This window comes from Passer domesticus, chromosome 17 (genome assembly GCF_036417665.1).
Source record: "Passer domesticus isolate bPasDom1 chromosome 17, bPasDom1.hap1, whole genome shotgun sequence".
In the NCBI taxonomy this organism is placed as follows: Eukaryota; Metazoa; Chordata; class Aves; order Passeriformes; family Passeridae; genus Passer; species Passer domesticus.
Genome location: NC_087490.1, coordinates 8,342,255 through 8,361,864, shown reverse-complemented (window position 1 = coordinate 8,361,864; position 19,610 = coordinate 8,342,255). Strand labels below are relative to the sequence as shown.

At 41.9% G+C, this 19,610-nt stretch overlaps 1 long non-coding RNA gene across 3 annotated transcripts in view; it reads right to left on the bottom strand.

Moving 5' to 3' along the window:
• Positions 1–19,610, bottom strand: part of LOC135282758 (uncharacterized) — an 87,830-nt gene that overhangs the window by 35,840 nt on the left and 32,380 nt on the right. Inside the window, exons 4-5 of one of the 3 annotated variants that reach the window (XR_010348801.1) lie at positions 19,443–19,551; positions 8,378–9,694 (exon numbers count right to left, since the gene is read on the bottom strand). This is a non-coding gene — a long non-coding RNA (uncharacterized LOC135282758). Of the gene's footprint in view, positions 1–8,377; positions 9,695–14,258; positions 16,477–19,442; positions 19,552–19,610 lie in introns of those variants that run through there. The other 2 variants (XR_010348802.1, XR_010348803.1) reach the window with 2 other exon arrangements.

Here is a 19,610-nt window from a genome sequence, read left to right as displayed (position 1 = left end):
AGTGGAGGATAGACTTCAACAAAACTGCACCCATGCACATGCAGAAGAATTCTGAAGAGTGCTTTTGTGTTAAATTACTGTAAACAGCAATTGTACTGAAATTCAAGCACTTCCACAGGAAATTTGAGAGCAAAATGCAAACATCATGAAATTCCATTTGGGAGGGAGAGGGGATAAAGTTTTCCCTTAGAACAGAGATTTTTGACCTTTTTCAACCTGTTTACTATAAATATTTTTCTAGGCTGATGCAGATTACTGTAACACTCTTTAGCCATGATGGCTGTAAGGTTGTCTTTCCTTTCTGCCTCTGTAGACAGCTCACAGATCATATAGTGAGGTACACATATTTTTTTCATAATTTTTGTTAACTCACACCTCTCCCATTTCAGTTTATGAAGGCCAAACAGACAACATGGGAAGCAAAGCAACAAAAGATGGCATATTTACAAAGAGAAAACACAGAAGATTGAAATGTATACTATAAGGGATTTTGTTATTTGCTCTAAAATGAAGCCTTGTTAATTAGGAAATGCTTTTCACAACTGATTTAATTTGAAATTGGAGAGGACCCCTCTCATTTGCTTACAGGCTGCCATATATTTCAAATGATGAACAACAATATTATTTTTAGCAAGCCATACATTCATCACAGAGAGATGCATCTGGCAGTCTAACCTGCCATTAAGTCAGTAGGCAATAAACAGTTTTGAAAATCTCCCTATATTTATCAGCTTTTGAATTCAACAGTTGCCCAATTATCCCTAAAATTGTTATAATCTTAGCTTGAGGTGAAAAGCTTTTATTGAAAATTTACTAGTTATCTTCCATAAATGTTAGTCATAAACAACACCACTAAATCATAAAAATATAACAGCTTGTGATTAATCTGGAAAGAGACTTGTGTTCAGTTCTAAATGTTCTCTGGTGCCAGCACCCGACCAGGACTGATAAATTGAATTAGCTCACTTAGTGTGAGGTTTGCTGCGAGCTTGCTTGCAAACCTCCCTGGAATTTCTATTTTAGCATCCTGGCAGAAGTGTGAAAATTTGAAATCCAAACCAGATTTTCTGCAAATGGGTGAGGATGTTACAGAATCCTCTGTCTGCACTCCCCTGACATGCCTCTAGCACTCATTTTGGACTCTGTCTATGCAGGTTTTACCTCCCAAAGGCCAAAGGTACCTGAGGCCAAGCAAACCATGGTTTCTCCAGAACTGCATCCTCTGTCAAGCCCACTTTGGTCTTTCTGACCAAACTGAGCCCTTACCCTGCTGAGGGTTTAGGTTCCCAGTGTGAGCTACAGCCATGAAACAAAGAGGAGACACGAGCACAAGGGCTGGGCACAAGGACAATGCTCTGGGCTGGTCACAGCAGCAGCTCAGGGCCAGGATGAGTAAAACCATGACTTTATGGACTCCACCAAGCACATGTGGATGCATTTTCCACACTAATTTGTACTTTGCAGCTACTGAAATACACCCCTACTACTGAAATACACCCCTTCCTCTGCAACAATTCATTCACATCCACTCCCTGCCTGACAAACTGCAACTGCAGCTGAAGCTGAGCAAGAACTAATCCTGGTTAATGAGAATTCACTAAACACTGGTTGGGACATTGCTCCTGTTTGCAGCCTGACTTGAGAGCTGCTGCGGGAACGAAGCAAATCTTAACCCATAAAACCAGGGCACCAGTGCTGCTGGCTAAGGAAGGAATGGCTGAAGGGAGGATGCTGCAGGGATCTGCTCTCCAGGCCCTGGCAGGGAGGTGCCCAGAGGGTTCAGGGGAGTGCCCAGAGAGTTCAGGGGGTGCCCAGGGGCCTGCCCATGGCCCTGGGCTGCTCCCAGCTCCCTCCTGGCAGCCTCTGAGCTGTGCTGGGGACAAGCCATTCCCTGCCAGCTGACAGAGCCAGCCTGTGAGTGCACCTCACAGAGCTGGCTGCAGCCCTGGGATGAAGGTGCTTTTTATTTCACCCCCATATTTATCTTCTCAAACACCTCCCCTTTGCCTCCTTGCCAGCAGAACCCCCCTGAGAGCCTCGGGGCTGGTGGAGGGTGCTGGAATGGGAAAAGGGGTACCTGCCCTGCAGGCAGGTTTGTTTAGCAGCCACACAGGCACCTTGATACCTTCTACACACAAATAATGTTCCTCATTCCCAAATCAAGAAATTTGGGAAGTGAGGAACATTTTCTGCAGAAACCAAGCAGAAAAAACCTCCAGACCTTTCAATTAAATCCCATCTCACTGACACCACAGGAGGCTTTTGACCAGTGCAGAGAACTGAGATATGTTTCACTCCAGTAAAATGGGTAAATAGTTTCTGCTGCACTCCAGAAAAATGTGGAAGACATGCAAACTTTAAACAGCCATTTGGCATTAAATACGTGTAAAAGCCTTTTTTCCTTAGATTAATATCTCACATTTATCTGCACTATACATTTTGGAGACATGGTGAAAATTGCTTATTTCTAATAAAATGTAGCAACAGTACCCTGAGGAAAAATTACTGTGTTATGAGATATTTTTCCCCTCTACCACAGCCAATTTAGTTTTCATTTAAAATTCAATAACTGCATCATACTCAGAATCTTCCATGACTGTCATAATGACTTTGAACAAAAAGTGTGCTGTAAACAAGGAAGATTAGAAAGACATTATTGAGGTAATTTCTCCCCAAGTTTCTCTCACACAGTCAGGGATGCAGAAAAAGGATGCAACAGTTAGTGTGGATATGATTTAGAAATAAGTAGGAGAAAGTAAGCACTTTGTTCTGCAGATACTTTGGTAATAAAAGCATTACTGGCCCCATTTTATTTGAGATATATTTTACTGCTAGGTGGAGGGAAACGCTTTGTTGTTTTCTCACTGAAATGTTGATGTAAGTGAAGAAGACAAACAGTATAATATTGTTAGGAAAATGCTGCCTACTTGCTGTAACATCTTCTTTCCTTGTTTCTGCATGAGGGGCTCTGACAGCAGCCCTGGGATGGGCAGGGGCTGCTGCTCCAGCCTCTCCATCCTGCACCCTGCTGCTCTCTCAGGAGCACCATTTCAGGAGAAAAGGCAGAAGGAAAAAAATTCTTCCCATTTTCTCTTTGCCTGGTGAGTGGCTTGTACAGTCCCCTTACATTTTAAGAACCTGCTCTTCCCTGCTCTCTCCAGGGATTCACAAAAAAGACACCTGAGTGGCTGCCTCCTCCCCAGGGAAGGACTGAGTGCTCTTATTTAACAGAAGCATGTAAAGTCAATTAAAAAAAATTCTGGTCAGATTCTTTGCCTCTGGATTAATCTAATCAATGGATTTTAAAATGCTGATAGCGAATTTCTGGGTCTTGCCAGGTAATTAAACCAGAGGAGGTCTCTGTAGGCCAAACCCTGATCACATTTATACCAGACAGTCTTGCTGGTGTTCTATAGACACAGGATCATGTTAACAACATTGACTTTCTCCCCTTTGCATTTATCAACATTTATATCCCAGGAACTGATAGGCCACCTGCAAGCAGAGGTAGCTTTTTACATAGCTATGGCATAGATGTCTTCAAAAAGTACAGGAAGCTTCTATGAAGAGCAAACAAAAGTTTCAAAGAGCAAAGCAAACTCCTGTAAGTGAGCAAGAAAGTCCTGGTGTGTTCTCTGACACACACGGAGTGAGAACCAGTCTCATTGCACAGGACTGCCCTCAAAAGATAATTTACTGCATGGATTCTCCACTTCTCTGTGGTGGGTGGTGTCCATCAGTCACAAAGAACTGGGTGCTCTGGTTCACTCTCTGCTCAGTGCTGCATCTGTGATTTGCTATAAACACTCGGCCCCAGTCCTCAGTTTTGAGAAAGGTAAGAAACAAAAGGATGGATTTGCTTCCTCCTCACGCCATGCTTTTGTGCAAGAACAAAACAATTGTGTGGGTCCTTTCCTGCAGCCTGGCCACGCCAGGCTGATTCAACAGTTGGGATTATGAGATAAAAGGATGCTGTTCAGACTGATTAATCACACCCCCTTATGCTTGCCAAAGCCTAATTATTCTTTGATCTACATTAATGACTTCAGAAAGCATAGCACACCTGGTGGGAGTTCTCAATGGGGAGCATTTTAGGCTAAAAGAAAACTCCTCCCTGTGTCACAAAAACCTAATTTGCTTATATCAGTGGAATCAGTTGTTTTATACAGAACTGTGTCTCCCACAGGTACTGTTGGTTGTGTGGAAAGATAACGTAGGCAGCTTTTACTTTTATTTGATCAAAATGGTATTGTTTGACAAATAGCAAACTCCATCTCAGGGCGACTTGAAAAACCACATTGTTATCACAAACTGTGGCTATCTGCAGCTTTTTATTGAACAGCCTGGCTGTAACTCACATGAGCACAGAGGTCTTATCTCCTGGTTTCTGCATTCTCTGGGAGATGAGTGAGTGGCTCATACCCCAATTTAAAACTCAGCAAGAGATTAATTTACAATCCAGATCCAGAAGCATTCACATGGATAAGGATGACACAGCTTCACAGAAGAAAAAAAAGTCTGAATAAAGCAGTTCACCCCAGCTCTACTCGATTTAAAAAAATCCTAACACTGAGACAACTAAAACGTTGAAAGCATAAGGTCTGTGCTTGTGCACTGGGAATTTACTGCATCAAATGGTTCTTTATGATCATCAAACAGAAACACCTAAATATGAAGGCGTTTCCTCTAGCAAATCTACCTGGAACTGCATCAATTTCTAAAAGAAATTTTAAGACTGGCACGAGTGACAGACAAACAAAGAGGTGTAGGTGAGCACCACAGACAATAATAGAACAAAGGCTTAAAGAACAGCATTTGCAACCAGAACAAGTTTTGGTAAACTGGTAATGCCCACAGGGAACTTGGTTTGGTCTCCTCTATGCTGTTGAGGATAATGTTGGGAAGAAGATATCATTTGCTTTACAAGGCATATATGCTCAAATCCCAAAGCCAGGAGTGCAATTTCCTGAGCCTTTGTGGATGAGACCACCTTGAGAACCCTCCGCATTATGAGAAGCTGATACTCCTTACAGAAAAAATTAACAAAGGAAAAGAAGAACAAAGTTTTTATATCAGACAGAAGTGCATCAAAACAGGTGTTGTCTATGCAGAACTCAGAAGCAAAGAAACCAACAATCTGGTGTTTCCCCGGGTACATGAATATTTGAGAAGCCTGAAATAAATCAGTGCTGGAGTTTTGCAACAAAATGACAGGCATGGGTTATGTGTGCCAGAGAATCCTGGAATGTATCAGTTTCACAGCATCACAGGCAGAAGAGGAGCAAATCTGCGTGGCACCAACAGTCTGCCAAACCAGAACATATCCCCAAGGCTCCTGCACTTTATTTCAGGCCCTTTGAATTTTAATGCCCTGGGCACAGCCTGCTGAAGGTACCATGCTCTGTGGCTGCAGGGCAGCACATGGCTGGGAGGAAACAGCATCTGGAAGAGATGCTTGTTATAAACCAACTTTCCATCCACAGCCACCAGGTTTCTAAGGACCTGCACAAACCATACTGCAAGAAAGAGCCAGGAGCCTTCTTGGGATCTCCTCTGGTTGAGATGACCCCGAGATGTATTAAAAGTCTCTTTTCCCAACCCAGTTATTGAAGAAGAAATCAGAAGTCTTCAGCTCATGTTCTCAAGGTTATTATTTCTTATCTAAAACATTTTCTGTCTGGCCTGCCCAGGTCTGTTCAGCAGGTCAGTCTGAGGCACACTGCCCTCCCACGGGGCTGGGGTTGTCTTTTATACTACAAACTATGTATTTGATATTTACAGTTATGTTCCAATACCTATCCCCCATGTTAGACAGTGACTTCCTACTCTAAACCATCACCAAGAAGATGGAGGCTAGAAAGAAGAAGGGAGAAGGAAAGGACAACACCCAAATCCCTCCATTTTGCCTCCTAGATCCCTATAGCAAAATTCTTCAAAATTTCACCTTTCACCCTGTGACAACTACTGTTATGCTACTTAAACACTTGTGACTTGTAATTTTTCATATAAAGTTGGTAATTTGCTCCATGGGTTGAGATTGAATTCCCAAGTGTCTTTGGCTTCCTGCCAGGGTCTCCGAGCCCCTGCCAGGATTTTGAGCCAGCCAGGGCACCCAGAGGGGTGTCCTGGGTTCTGGCAGAGCCTCACCCTGCCAGCCCAGTTCAGGGAGCAGGGCTTCAGCTGATCTCCAGCTACCAGCAGGACTGCACTTGTAAGAGCAGACATTTCTACCCTGTTATGTTTGTTTTGCACTATCATTTTCTTCTCATCAAGAAACAAACTCAATTATACTTTTCTCTGCTCCAGGCATAACTAATCAGCAGGCAACTCCCTCAGTAAGCCCAGCCATTTCAAACACCTCCTCACACACACAGATATCTCAAATAAGAAGTGTTACTTCTCTACCCCTCAAGGGGTGCAGGCACAGTCATTAATCTTTCTTTCATCTCACAGAATGCTAATAAAACAATCACCTCCCTATCCCTGAATTGGGTAGGTCCTAATTAACATGCTAATTGGGCAGATCTTCCCTAATGACTCCCAAACCTCAGCAGTAATATGTTATTTAGATAGAAAAGAGTTATCTAAAAGATAGGTAGAATTAAAAAACTGGTAAGACAGAGCAGAGTTTGGATAGGCAAAATACTGAAATTGAAATTTCTGCTGTGAAAATTAAAATTCTCCACCTGTCTATGCTACAGATCACAGATCCACCACCTTGCAATGTTCAGAGCAAGAGTTATTTTGGAGGTAATATACAGCTGTAATAAAGAGTATTATTCACGCAGAGAGAAAGACCATACCAGTAACAGTGACGTTTTAAAATATATTATTAAATCAGTTCATTTTAATATCCAAATAAATATGGCTTTTATTATCTGACACATAAATGTACAAGTTGCTTTGCAAACCCAGCAATGCCAGCAGCTCTGGCACTTTGTATTCATGAGCAACTTCAAGGTGGATAGTTCAAGTCTTAATGGAATTAGTCCACTGGGGCTGGTATTATGTTTATTCAGTTAGAGGCTCAATATAATCAAATTTCTCAAAGAGAGCATTTGCTCTCTTCAGAAAATAGGACTCAATAATCATTTAAATCCCCCGTTAAGCTAAAATGAAAATATTGGCAGATGCCATAAAAGTAATTGTTCTGAAGTTTTCTTTCATGCACACCTCTCAGGTAAAAGCTGAGTTCTTTCAGCAAGAAATTAGGTTTGAAGCTTATAAAAGAAAATCTTTGATTGCTTGGAAAATCCACTGCAGGAGTCCCTGCAAAGCTGGCCTTGCCCTGCTGCAGCTGTGCATGTGCAGCTCCAGTGAACCCCAAAATGCCCTGAAAAGCAGAGTTTCTGTGCATGCCACAGGTGCAGCCAGGACAGCCTCACACCCAGGCCAGGCAGCTGAGACAAACATGAAACATAAACTGGAAAACCTCAGAGGAAAAAACAGAAATTTTTTTTTCTTATGCTTCTGGAGCACCAAAAAAAAGAAATACTGGCATTGGGACCCCATGGTATTATTTTGTACAACTTTCTGGACTTTAGCTCCATTTAAAAAGCCATGAAAAGCAGTCAAAACATTTCACTGAGATATTTTGTTTTATCATGCAGAACAGTTTTTCATTAAAAGGTTTTTTTACAAACTGCCAAAAGCTAAAATGAAATGCTTTTGTCTTGTGTTCTGCTATTCTTTCCAGTTTTGATTTTTATGACCCTTGTTCATACAAACAAGATTTTTTTTCCTCTCCCCTTCCTCATTTTACAATGTCTAAAAGTAAAAAATAATATCTCCAACTATTCATATGTTTTTCCTGCATATGAGATGGGGACAGGCAACGTAATTGTCATTACCCATGGCTGGTACAGACCAAGAAAAAATGAGTACAGCTGAGCTTTTAAGAGTTCAGGTCCTGTTTTTCATCATTGCAAATCTCCTCTCACTTCTGAAGGCACATTTGATAAAGAATTTGCTGGTTTCATTTACTGGCAACTGCAGTACAAATAGTGGCTTTGGATGTATCATCAAAAGCCCTGTTAGGGGGTCAGCACCCTGCTTCACTAAAGTCAACACAGCATTGATTTAAGCAAAGCCCCTGAGCCCCTCTGGCACCACACTGCTGCTCTTGCCTCCACATGAGGCAGTTTATAACACACATTTAGATAAAATACAGAACAAGAGGCATCAGTCTGAGCAGATAAGACAGCTTCAGTAATATAAAATACAGCCCACAAGAAATCTATCCCTTTTTTATGCAAGCAGTACTGAAGCGCACGGGATCACAAAGGTACATCACTTTTCTATCTATTGTTTTGAACAATATCAGGGTTTTTTTCAGGAGCTGCTGACAGAAAACAACATTACAATGGAGTGACTGTACCTGTGTTTCTTGTTGGTGTGATGTGGCATCAGGGGGCTGGACAGGCCTTGGGCACCACTGCTGAGTGACAGACCAGGATTGCATTCTACAGCAAAGTCTTATGGAGCATTCTCAGCCCTGATCTGTGTTCCAAGCACACAGAGCTCTTCCACAGCACCAGTAAAAAGCACCTGCTTATGGTGTCTTCTTTCACCAGCAGATAAGTGATGGCAGTCCTGGATGGCATTTACAATAAAATGAGTTTTCTGCTGGTTGAATTTATAAAGCTGACTCATGCTCCACACAGGTAGACATTGGGTATTTTGCCATGTGACAAGGAGCAGCTTTGTACCTTTATTTATTTATCTAAAAATATCTGTAAATGCATAGATATACTTATTTTTTCCTGCTATAGAACCTCTTCAGAATACAGCATTAGTATTTCTGTGTACTACACTATGGAAATGTGCTGCAAAAGCTGGGCTTGAAGGAAAGGCAGTCATGGAAAAAGGCTCTCAGAGAGGCTCAAAATTAATGTAGCCAAAGAGCTTTAAGGTGAGGTACCTTGCAGAGTGTGTTTTTCTGACAGAAACACATTTCCCTCAGCTGCATTCACATCTTCTGCAGGCTCACATCATGGTTCACTGATATAATTTATCCATCTTAGACCAAACCTGCTGCAGCTGTTAGACACAGAGCACTGACCCACTATGAACTGGTTCTGCTGATTTAAATTTTTTAAAGAGTTGAGAGGTTCAGTTTTCACTGTCAGGATCATGTACCAGTTTTCACTGTCAGGATCATGTACCAGCTGTCTGAAGCACTTTAACATTTTCTGAGATCCCACATCCTCTTCAGCTACCAGAAAATAAACAGAAGCTCCTTATTGTACATGTTACCAATTCACTAGAGGTGCAATTGCATGCTTGATGTGGTTCCAATCCGTGTGGCTAGATGGTCCCATGAATTGGGTATAAAGACAGGAGAATGACCCCTCAGCCTCTGCTGGAACAGTTCCAGGATGTGTTGCCCCAGGGCAAAGCCTCTGGTCTGAGCAGGGCCAGGGGAGTGCTCAGGGTGGCAGCAGAAGTCCCTCTTTGAGATGTGGAGCCAAAATCATGGTGAACAGATCTGACCTGCAACCCAAAGCTGCTGCAGGCTTTGCTGAGGTTGGACCAGTTACATAAATACACTTCAGGTAACCTGGACTGTAAAATTGCTGAAAGGCTCTTTTTGAAACGTCTCCTTTTGCTCTTTGTTTCAGAATTGCTTTTCTCCCTTTTGTCTTCTTTTGGTGTTTTTCAGAAACCAGCTTGAACAGAAAGAATTTTCAGCTGCCTGGAAAGAACAAAACAAAGAGAGGAAACTTTTGATTTATAACCTTTTTCTAAACAACAAAAAACCCCACGTAAAACATCCCCTGATGAGACCTGGGTCATGATGCCACCCCTGCTCACCTGAAGGTGAAATGGTTCTAAGTGAGCTCAAAGAGAGCTCAAAAGAGAAAAGACTGTTGAGACAGCTGAGGCTCTAACCTGGGTCTTTCTGAGATGACCTGTTTATTAAAGCTGCTGTGTGGAGTGTAATAGATCAGTGGGCTTTGAAAATTCACTAAAGGATGTGTGGGCTGAAAGCATCACAGCTTTGTAAATGGAAATTTTCTTTCTAAAGAGTGAAATATGCAGATTTTGCTCATTGCTTCTACATAAGCGAGTGACCAAATGAAGAGAAAACTGATCAAGAAAAATGTATGCATAATAAAATGTGTACATGCTTCATCTAAAATTCATTGCCTCCAAAGCCTCACTATATAATTACTTAATCTTGAGCAGCTGCATGCACAATAAAATTTGCTTGCACTAGGTCTGAACAGAATTAATTTTTCCTGAGGATTGTAACATAACCAATACCCTCCAACTGTTCAGCAAGTGGCAACTGAAAACACCACTGAAGTAACTTGAATTAAAAAGAACCTGCTCAAACCAGATTGATTCTGAGCTGACATTTGCTGGGTTTAATCATGTACTTCATTGTATAGCAGCAAGAGCCTGAAGAAAAAACAGAGCTACTGCACACAAAAGTTTATTAATGAATCAGATCTGATCCCTGCCTTGCTCTGCTCAACAAACATGAGAGGCTTTATGTCACAGCTGAAATATTTCATTCCTGCTGTGAGCTCAGGAAATTTGGGCCCTGAACAGGAGATTTTAGACATTGTGCCTATTGCCATGTCTTAGTTTCCTTAGGTTCCCAGAAACTCTGCAGGAAGGTCAAAGGGCTGGGTCTCAGGAAGGGTTTGGGGGCCTCAGTATGGGAGGAAAAGGAGAGCCTCAGTAATCTTGTTTGAGCAGAACTTGAAAGGAAAGATTCTTTCCACCCTGCTCTTTCAATAAAATCACTCCTATGCTGACAGCAGGATTTGTTTCAATGTGCTTCATCTTTAAAATATCTGTTCCCAACAAATTCCCTTGAATAATGTTTATTACTGGGTCACCTGCCTTGAGATGGGAGCTGCAGGCAGTGAAGTGACCAGAGTGATTGCTGTCCTGGAGCACTGCTGTGCTTTGGCTGTGCCCTCTCCAGCCCTCCTGCACTGCTGCTGCTGTCAGGAATTCTCTGATTAGCAGGGAATTGTTCGAACACCCTCTGCTCACTGCCTGTCCAAACCACACAGGAGGAAATTTGGTTACACTGGAGTTAAGGGAATGTCCCACTGGCTGGAGAAGACACCAGGGTGGGGTACAGAAAATTCAAAGTCCCAGTCTCATCAACCCAAAACTTTAAATTTGTGAATTTAAAAATTTACTCCAGTAAGAGGAGCTGCTTGACAGAGATTCAGCTCCCACAGTGAACAAGAGCTGAGGGATGTCTTGAATTCACCAGGGATAGCTGTTCCTCACAGAACCAGGCTGCCCACTGCCATGCTCAGCTGTGAAATAAAAGAAGTTCTACACTAATCACAGGACCAAAAACTGCCTTTCTCCTCCCTAAAACCCAGCTGAGTTCAAAATGCTTGGGATAACAGCTGACAACAGCCATAGCCAGACAAGGAGGGTAGTGGCCCGTGTAGTTTTGTAATTAAGCTAGGTTTGCAAAGTTTTTATTTTGGAGAAAAAAAACTCATCAGGATCTCTTATAATTGGAAGTGAAACTAAATGAATGACACTGCTTTTATTCTGGCAGCTGAATTCCAGTAATGCTTAGCAATTGCTGTGTTTGTAATGTAAATTCACTACTGTCGCTGCACTGAAATAGATTTCTTCTTTTCCCTACTCATCAAAGTAAAAAATTTGCTCCAGCTGCTGCTGATGAAGAACTTGGAGAACATTACCCAGACTATTAGTATTCAGCACACACTGGCAGGTGCACAAATAACTCACTAGAATTTTTCTCAACCCACTTAATTGAATCATGCCTTGATTAGGTTCAACAGACAATACAAAATATTTTCCAAGTTTGAAAAGTTTGACCTAACTTGGATGAGAAAAGAGTGATAATGGACATGTCCACAATAAAAATCAGCTTTTCCTGTCTCATCTGAATCCATGTTCAATTTTCTGAGCTCTGTAGTTTTAATTTGCTTCCTTCTTCCTATTTCTGTTAGTGCTGGAAGACAAATGAGCTACCAGGTATCACAAAAGGTCAAAAGACAGAGCAAGAGAAATTTCAGCATAACTAGATTTTCTCATCCATTGCATGGTTCTGCTGCACACAGATGGGATTTCTGCTCTGGTTGTGCTCTCACCCCAGGCTCCCACAGCTCCATTTAGCAGAGGAGGAAGGGATGCTGGGGAAGGTTTGAGCTCTGGTCCATCCAGCTAGGTGTCCTGCCTCCCCCAGGAGACCACCAAGGACTCCTCCAGGGTCAGTGTCTCAGCCTACAAAACAATTCTGTGGCCTGGAATAAGCACAGCTACCCCCAAAGACAGGGAGAGATGTTGGTTTGCCTGCTGAGTTCACCTGGAAAGGAAACAACTGCAAGGAAAATGAGGGAAAGTTCAGTTGAGAGACCTTTGCTGCTGTGCAGAAATGCCAGACCTTTTCTTCATGGAAACCCCATTTTTTTTTAATGGGGACAGAGAGTCCTTGTGCTCCTAATTGTCCAAAGGGTTTGTGTATTTGCAGAAGAAGCCTGGAAATCAGCTGTGCCAGAAGAACCCACTCTCCTGCTGTGTCTCCTGCTTTTCTTTTGCCTCAGCCGACAATTCCCAAACTCCCTGTTTGCCATCTGGGGTGACCCAGAGCATCTCTCCCAGCCCAAATCTTGGGATTTAGTCCCACCTCCAGCACAGCTACAACACTGAGCCACTGAAGGCACCTCCAGAACCCCTGCAATCCCAGCCAGATCTGGGTGTTGGAGAAGTGTTTCCTGGAAAGGAGCAGGAGGTGCCAGGGGACAGAGCAGTTCTGTGCTGCCAGCACCTCAGCACTAACAATTTTCCAGTTTCTTGGTGATATTTTTTATATATTAAAGAATACCAAACTATACTATACTAAAGCATACAGAAAGGATACTTACAGAATGCTAAAGAGACAATAATGAACTCATGACTCTCTCCAGAGTCCCAACACAGCTTGGCACTGGTTGGCCATTGAGTCCAAACAACTCACACCAGAATCCAATGAAACAATCACCTGTGGGTAAACAATCTCCAAACACATTCCACATGGGCAAGACACAGGAGAAGCAAATGAGATAATTATTGTTTTCCTTTTTCCTGGGGCTTCTCAGCTTCCCAGGAGAAAAATCCTGGGCAAAGGGTTTTTTTCAGAAAATATGAATGTAAATAAAAAGATGAATGAAACCTGGCACCTAACAATGTGGATGAAGGCACCTGGAGGCCCCTGGGAGGGCTGGTTTTGGGCCAATACATGCATTTATTGCCTGTTTTGTGCTCAGGTTGGACCCTTCAGACGTATTTCCCCACCTATCACACCCTGCCCCTTCTCTGGATTGCAACAGGACAAGAGTCTCAGTGGCTGTAAATCACAGCACATCTCCAGCAGAACTCACGGGGCTCTGCACAACCAATCTCTCATTCAGAATTGCCCACAGATTTTATTATTTTGTGAAATATTAGGCATTACATATCAGGGATGAATTTGGCTAATTCTGACAGAGTAGAAGTTCCATTCATTAGCATCTCTATAATATTTTCAATTTCCTTGTTTATTGAAAACTGGGATTTCCTACATATTCTCCAAGGGTGCTTTTTAAATAGACATCAGCCTCAAATAACTGTCAATCCACTCAAACTTTATTTAATAAGCTCTGGAGTAGAGCTTTCTCTTCCAAATCTTGTTCTGTTTTGGGCAAACTTCAGTGAAGAACAGGCCAGCTCCTAGCATCTAGCTTTGTTGTGTTAACTGCCATGTGGAAAAACAAAAGGCCCATCCCCTAAAAACCAAAACACAAATCAAGAATTAAGAGCTTTCAGCTGCATTCAGTTGTCAAACAGGCTCTGGAGTATTAACAGATGGAAACAGTACATATTTTGGTGTGATAAACACAGGAAGAGAGGAGTGATGATGCAGAATTAAGCATCAGATTCTGAATTAAATCCAGGTTTTATCTGCTTGACAGAGGTGTGCTTTATTGCAGCGTGACTCTCACCTGCACAGACACAGTTCAGGGTCTGTCAGCATTTTCCAGTCTGTGTTCCAGAGGGGGAAGGAGGGCTGTGCCCAGCTGTACCCATCCTTTCCACCCACTGGTTTGGCACACAGGGTCTCCTCTGGGAACAGCAGTGTTTGTTCTGCTAATTATTTTTCCAACTGGTTTGATTTCCTTTTTTATTTTAAAGGAGAGTTAGAAAGGAAAAGTATGTGCAGGTCAAATTGTGTTTTCCACAGTTTCAGATAACTTTTTACGGCTTGAGATATTTTGTTTTTTAGCAAAAAAAAAAAAAAACAAACTCTTTTTCAGTAGGCACAGAACATGGATGAAATGCTAAATACTGAAAATTGAGAATATGCCCCTTCAGGTAATTGATTCCAACTCTTCCCAGAAAAGGTCTTTAGGTTGTAGGCTACGAAGTAAGGACTAATTTGGATTCCTTCAGATCCCAAAGACGTCAGTGTGCACCAGTTTGGTTTGGATGGCTGTTGACTCAATGTCAGACATCTCCACAAACAGCACACTTATTTTCAGTGTTTTTCAGACAGGCTGGAAGCAAGGCAGTAAATAAATATAAAGCTTCTATCAGCAACATTACTCCTGCAAATTTTTGAAATGAATATGGTAATTGGAAATTGTTAAAAATTGATAAACACATGTGAATGAAAAGGAACTGCTGTGAGGCAATTTAAACAGAGAAACCGTGGAACAAAGAAAAAGCAACAATAGAATTTTTTTGGCACATAAACAAGCTTTTCTTCTTAAAAAGTATATGCACACACAAAACCAGAAGATATGGGAGAAAGAAAGTTGGAAAATATTTCCATGAAGGGACATGTAAGATTCATCCAGCCATGCCTTTGGAATCAGAAGATAAGGGATGGGTATTAAATTAGCACTAGCAGGGAACTGGATTTGACTCCATCAGTTATGCTTATGCTGAACTAGGAAGAAGTTTTGATGGAAAACTTTAGGTTGAATTATCAGGAACCTCAGAATAAGAGGCCTGATCCTGCCACAATTGGGAGTTTGCCTGAGTAAGAGCAGTACAAAACCACCCAAACTGAGAAGCTGCTCTGTAGGGAGTGCTCATTTATGACAGCTTTCCCCCACAATCAGAAATTGCAGCCAAAGAAGCTGGCATGTCAGACTCTAGAGTATCTGAAGATAATAATAAAATGAGATAATCAATAGTTAAGGTAATGAATAAAACTTTTTTAACACCTGAGATTAAACTGGGTATAAGGATTTAAAGAAAATTCTGCTGGCTGCAGTGCATAGAGATCTTATAAAGAAAAATCTGTTTTAATTGTGGATTCAGAATGTTGGTGAGAAACTGGCACTAAGCTTATGCACAAATTGGGCATGTCCAGACAAAAGAAAGAAAGAGAGGACATAGCTAAAGAGAAAACTGATCCATCCCTGTCACCTGCAGCTGTAAAGGTCAGGCCAGAGTCTGATTTTCCCTGAGAACCAAATTCTTCTGGCAAGGTACTCAGGCCACCTGTGGGAAGTGGCTTGGAGCAGTCTAAACCTGCAGCAAATGCTGTTATGTGCCATGAAACCCTGGAGGATCCTTCCCCAGACACTGATGGGGTGTGGGGAGATCCATTTCACCACCACTCTCCTTAGAGGACTGAGGTCCAAGGACCCCAAACTGCAGATGGAAATTCATTTCTTCTTAAAAGCTGGAGGTTTACAAACACTTTGCAGCCCTTCTGGGTAGGTGTCATTTTTCATCTTCTTTGACTGTCATGAGGTCCTACAATATTTACAGCAGCTCTGCAATATCTCAGTAACTTATCCAAGATCCAGCAAGTTCCCCCATCTGTCACATTTTATGTATCCAGAAGGAGTCTCCTAAAGAAAAGATGCTCTTGAATTTCTCTGCTCAAACCACCCTGACTTAAAGACCAAATACACCCTTCAGAAACAGCACAAACCTGATTATTTACAATTATAAGGATATTTTTATGCCAGAAGTTACTTTGGACTCTCATTCCATCTGTGATTGTGCCCATCCTTAAACAGCATTTTCAGACTTTTAATTGAATTTGTTTAATCCATTTAGAAGAGGGTTTTATTCAGAAAAGGCACTCCTGTTCCAAAATAAGAAAAAACAACTCACAGAGCCAATTGGGAGCCAATTATGGCCTGACATTCAAACTTAGCAACTTATCCTACGCTTTCTTGAGAATAAATCTTGGCTCACCTCTTTCTCCTTCCCTTACAGCCATCCCTTACCCAAGGCCATTTGAGGGAGATAATTCAATGAGGGGTGAGATAACACTTGTCTGAATAAAGACCCTGTTAAGCCTGCTGCAGGTGCACATGGAGAGCTTTCATCCCAGCCCCTCTCCTGTGCTGCCACAGCTCCTCCATCAGATGCTGTCACTTTGCTGAGGCACACGAAGCTGGAGCCATCTGCTTGCTTCAATTAATTACAACTTGCTCCTGAGATTTCTGCTGGGATTCTCCTTTTGCAGGCGTGCTGAAATGAGAGCTGCAAGCATTAGGGGAATTGACCATCCTGTCCCACCTTTTAAACGGGAATAAAAACAGATGCCCTCACTAAATAAGAAAAATGTATCATTTCAGCTCCCCCAGAAGTGTCTGGAGATGTCTTTCTCTGCAAATGACTTTTCCACTTGCACAAATAAGGCTGGGAAAGGCTGCAGTGTCAAGAACAGTTGAATTTTCAGCTACTTGCTCTTTAATAAATAATGACAGGCTGCACTTGGAGTTCAGCAAAGAAACTCCATTGCTTTTCTCCTGCCAGGACATCTAATGCATAATTACAGGGTTGGACACAAAGTTTCCTGACACAGCAAGGTTAGTGCAGTCATGCACTTGAAAAGACAGCCCAGTGAAATTCAGGGTCGAGAGCTGATAAGTATTAAACTGCTCAGGTGTTATGCACTTGGGTTTTGACCTGCTCCATTTGCTTACTGGAGATGTGTTATGGGGAAACTGGCCATGAGCACAGTGACTTTGGGGGCTCTTTGTAAAAGAGAAGTGTTCTTCGCTCTGATAGGGAGATTTTTCTAAATACCTAAGTTGAAGAATAGTAATATAATTTGCCAATATTGAAGCAAAACTTCTGGCTCACAGCCTAAAAAATACCATGCTATTTTCCCTCTGCTCTCAAATACAAATGATTAAGGAAGGTCATGAAGCAAAAACCCCCTCACCCTTACATGAATGCTCATGTGAGCATGTGATGTTACAGCTTCTATCCCAAAAACACTGAGTCATCTGCCCAATTATTTCCAAATCATTGAAGTAAAATTTCCATCATCTACTTCATGTGAACTGCTCTGTGATCAGATCCTGGAGAATCATTACCTTGTCACCACCCTTATGACCTGCTCTGAGCACAGCTTGACATTGCAGCATAAAGAACCAACCAGAATTTCGCTGGATTATTCCCAAATTCACTGAAACCTCCTTCTCATCAGCTGCAATGTGGGGCTAAACATAAAGAGGAGGCAAAGCCTGAGTGCTTTGGTGTTGCTCAGTTAGCCAGCCAACAGCTCCTTAGGGTTCCTAGCAGATTCACCCTTCCTTCCCAGGAGAATTCAGAGCACTTGTTTATGTTAGACTAGCTCATCCCAAACACAAAGCGAAATCTAAAAGGCAAAATGGGTATGCAAAGCTTTTCAGGTTTGTGTGTCTCCCTGGTTTCCAGCCCCTGCCACAGAAGAAAGGAGTTGCAATGCCCTGAGCTCCAGGGGAGCTCTGGGGTTGAGAGGTGAAGTGAGAGCAGCTTCATTAGCAGCTCTGCTGCTGGCAGGAAAAGCCCCGGTGCCTCTCTCAATTTAGTCTGCATGGGAGAAGAATCCAGAATGGAAATCAGTGTAACCTGCTCCTTTCACACTGCCTTTGAGAGAGCCACAGCCTCCTCCACCAGCAAAACCTGGCAACTTGCTCTGAAATGCAGAGTTAGGAAAATTTGGAAACTTCTGAGTAGGACTGGCACAGTTTATTAGTTTCTGCCTTTTGTTCAAAATATGTACAGGCATCTGAAGTCTGAAGGGTCATAAAAGTCACTGAACAAGTGCCACTTTAAGAGATCAACTGCAAATAAAGGAACATATATCCAGCTGTTAAAATGATGCAGCCCATAAATGCCAAGAAAGAGTGAGTGTTTATAAGAGCTGTACATCTGCTGCTTCTCCCTCTCCATCCTATTCTTTCTGGATGCCCTTCAGAGGCTTTCTTCTTGTGAAAAAAGGAAGGGGGAAAGGGGGAATAGATGTGAATGAAGAGCTTTAAATCAGAAACCAGGTTGTGAACTCCTTTTTGACAGAGAACTGTGAGTCTGACACTTCACTAGCCCGAAACCTGACTCTTCTCTCCCACTTCCAGCACAAAATGAAGGAGATGGCAGGTTGCAGCATTAGCACATTAAAGTCCCTTCTTAATCTGTTCTTGCCAAGCAGCTGATTTTGGGTGAACTTGCTGACAGCTCTGCAAACCTTTCTAGACTCATCTCTGCCAGTGACTGACATTCACAAGGGTTAGATGGTCAGATTACAACGTTGGGCTGGAACTCCTTTACAGATTCTCAGATTCAATAATCTGCTGCAAACAATTTAATTAGAGAATCATCTCCAGTCAGTTTAACAAGAATGTTCTTCACACTATGTTCTAGAATTCACTTTTCTTCAATAAATCAGGGAATTTATTCTCCCTGTCACACATCATCTACTTGTTATTTGCTTGGCTTAAATATTTCAGCAAGTGCTTTAAGAACCCTTGCTGTTAAAAAATTTAGGTGGTGAATAAATATGCCAGTTTCTTATTTCTTAAGCCCCACTGATGCCAGGGAGCAGATATTAAAGACAACACTTCTGCTGAGATCTCACCACCAGAATTATACATTCACAGTGTTGTCAGAGGGCTTAGTACTGGATTGAATCAGTTCAGTGCTCTTAGCACATCATGCCTTTAAACATCTGTATATGAATAAAGCATATTTAATGAAAATCTGTTATGCACTAGTCATCTGCATTAAGAGGTTTTAGAATTTTAATTAGAATTATGTTAGCCCTTAATAATAACAAAGAGCCCAGCCTTGACCACATGGAACATAGGGGAACATTTTTTGCAGACAGATTAAGGAGTTTTAAACATACAAACTAGACAGCAGAACTTACATCAGGGATGGTGAATAAAAACATCCATGGTCTAGAAATTATTCACAGGATACAAAAAACATAAGGATGAAGCAAGGAGAATTAATAAAAAAATATGTACAAGGAAATGTATGTACACTGGATTTATTCATATTGAAAAGAGAAGAAGTTGCAATCTTTATTTTAGGGAGACCAGCCCACACCTCATTAGAGTCCCATGTACCTAAAGCTGGGTACACCTGGGCATTTGATTGAGGTCAGCCAAAGAAGAAATGTGAAAGTTACTTTTTGGGAAAAGGCAACTCTGTTGTGGCCAGGGAATTATCCTTACCTTAGAATGGGACCTGTTGATTCTCTTCCCTCTTGGGATTTCTTTTCTGATAAGTGTAGGTCCCAGAAAAATACCCCTCATTAGTAGTAACTGCTTAATGAGTCAGATCCTGGGGAAAAAAAATAAACCAGACCCCCATGAGATCTTATCAAGAACATAAGGTGAATA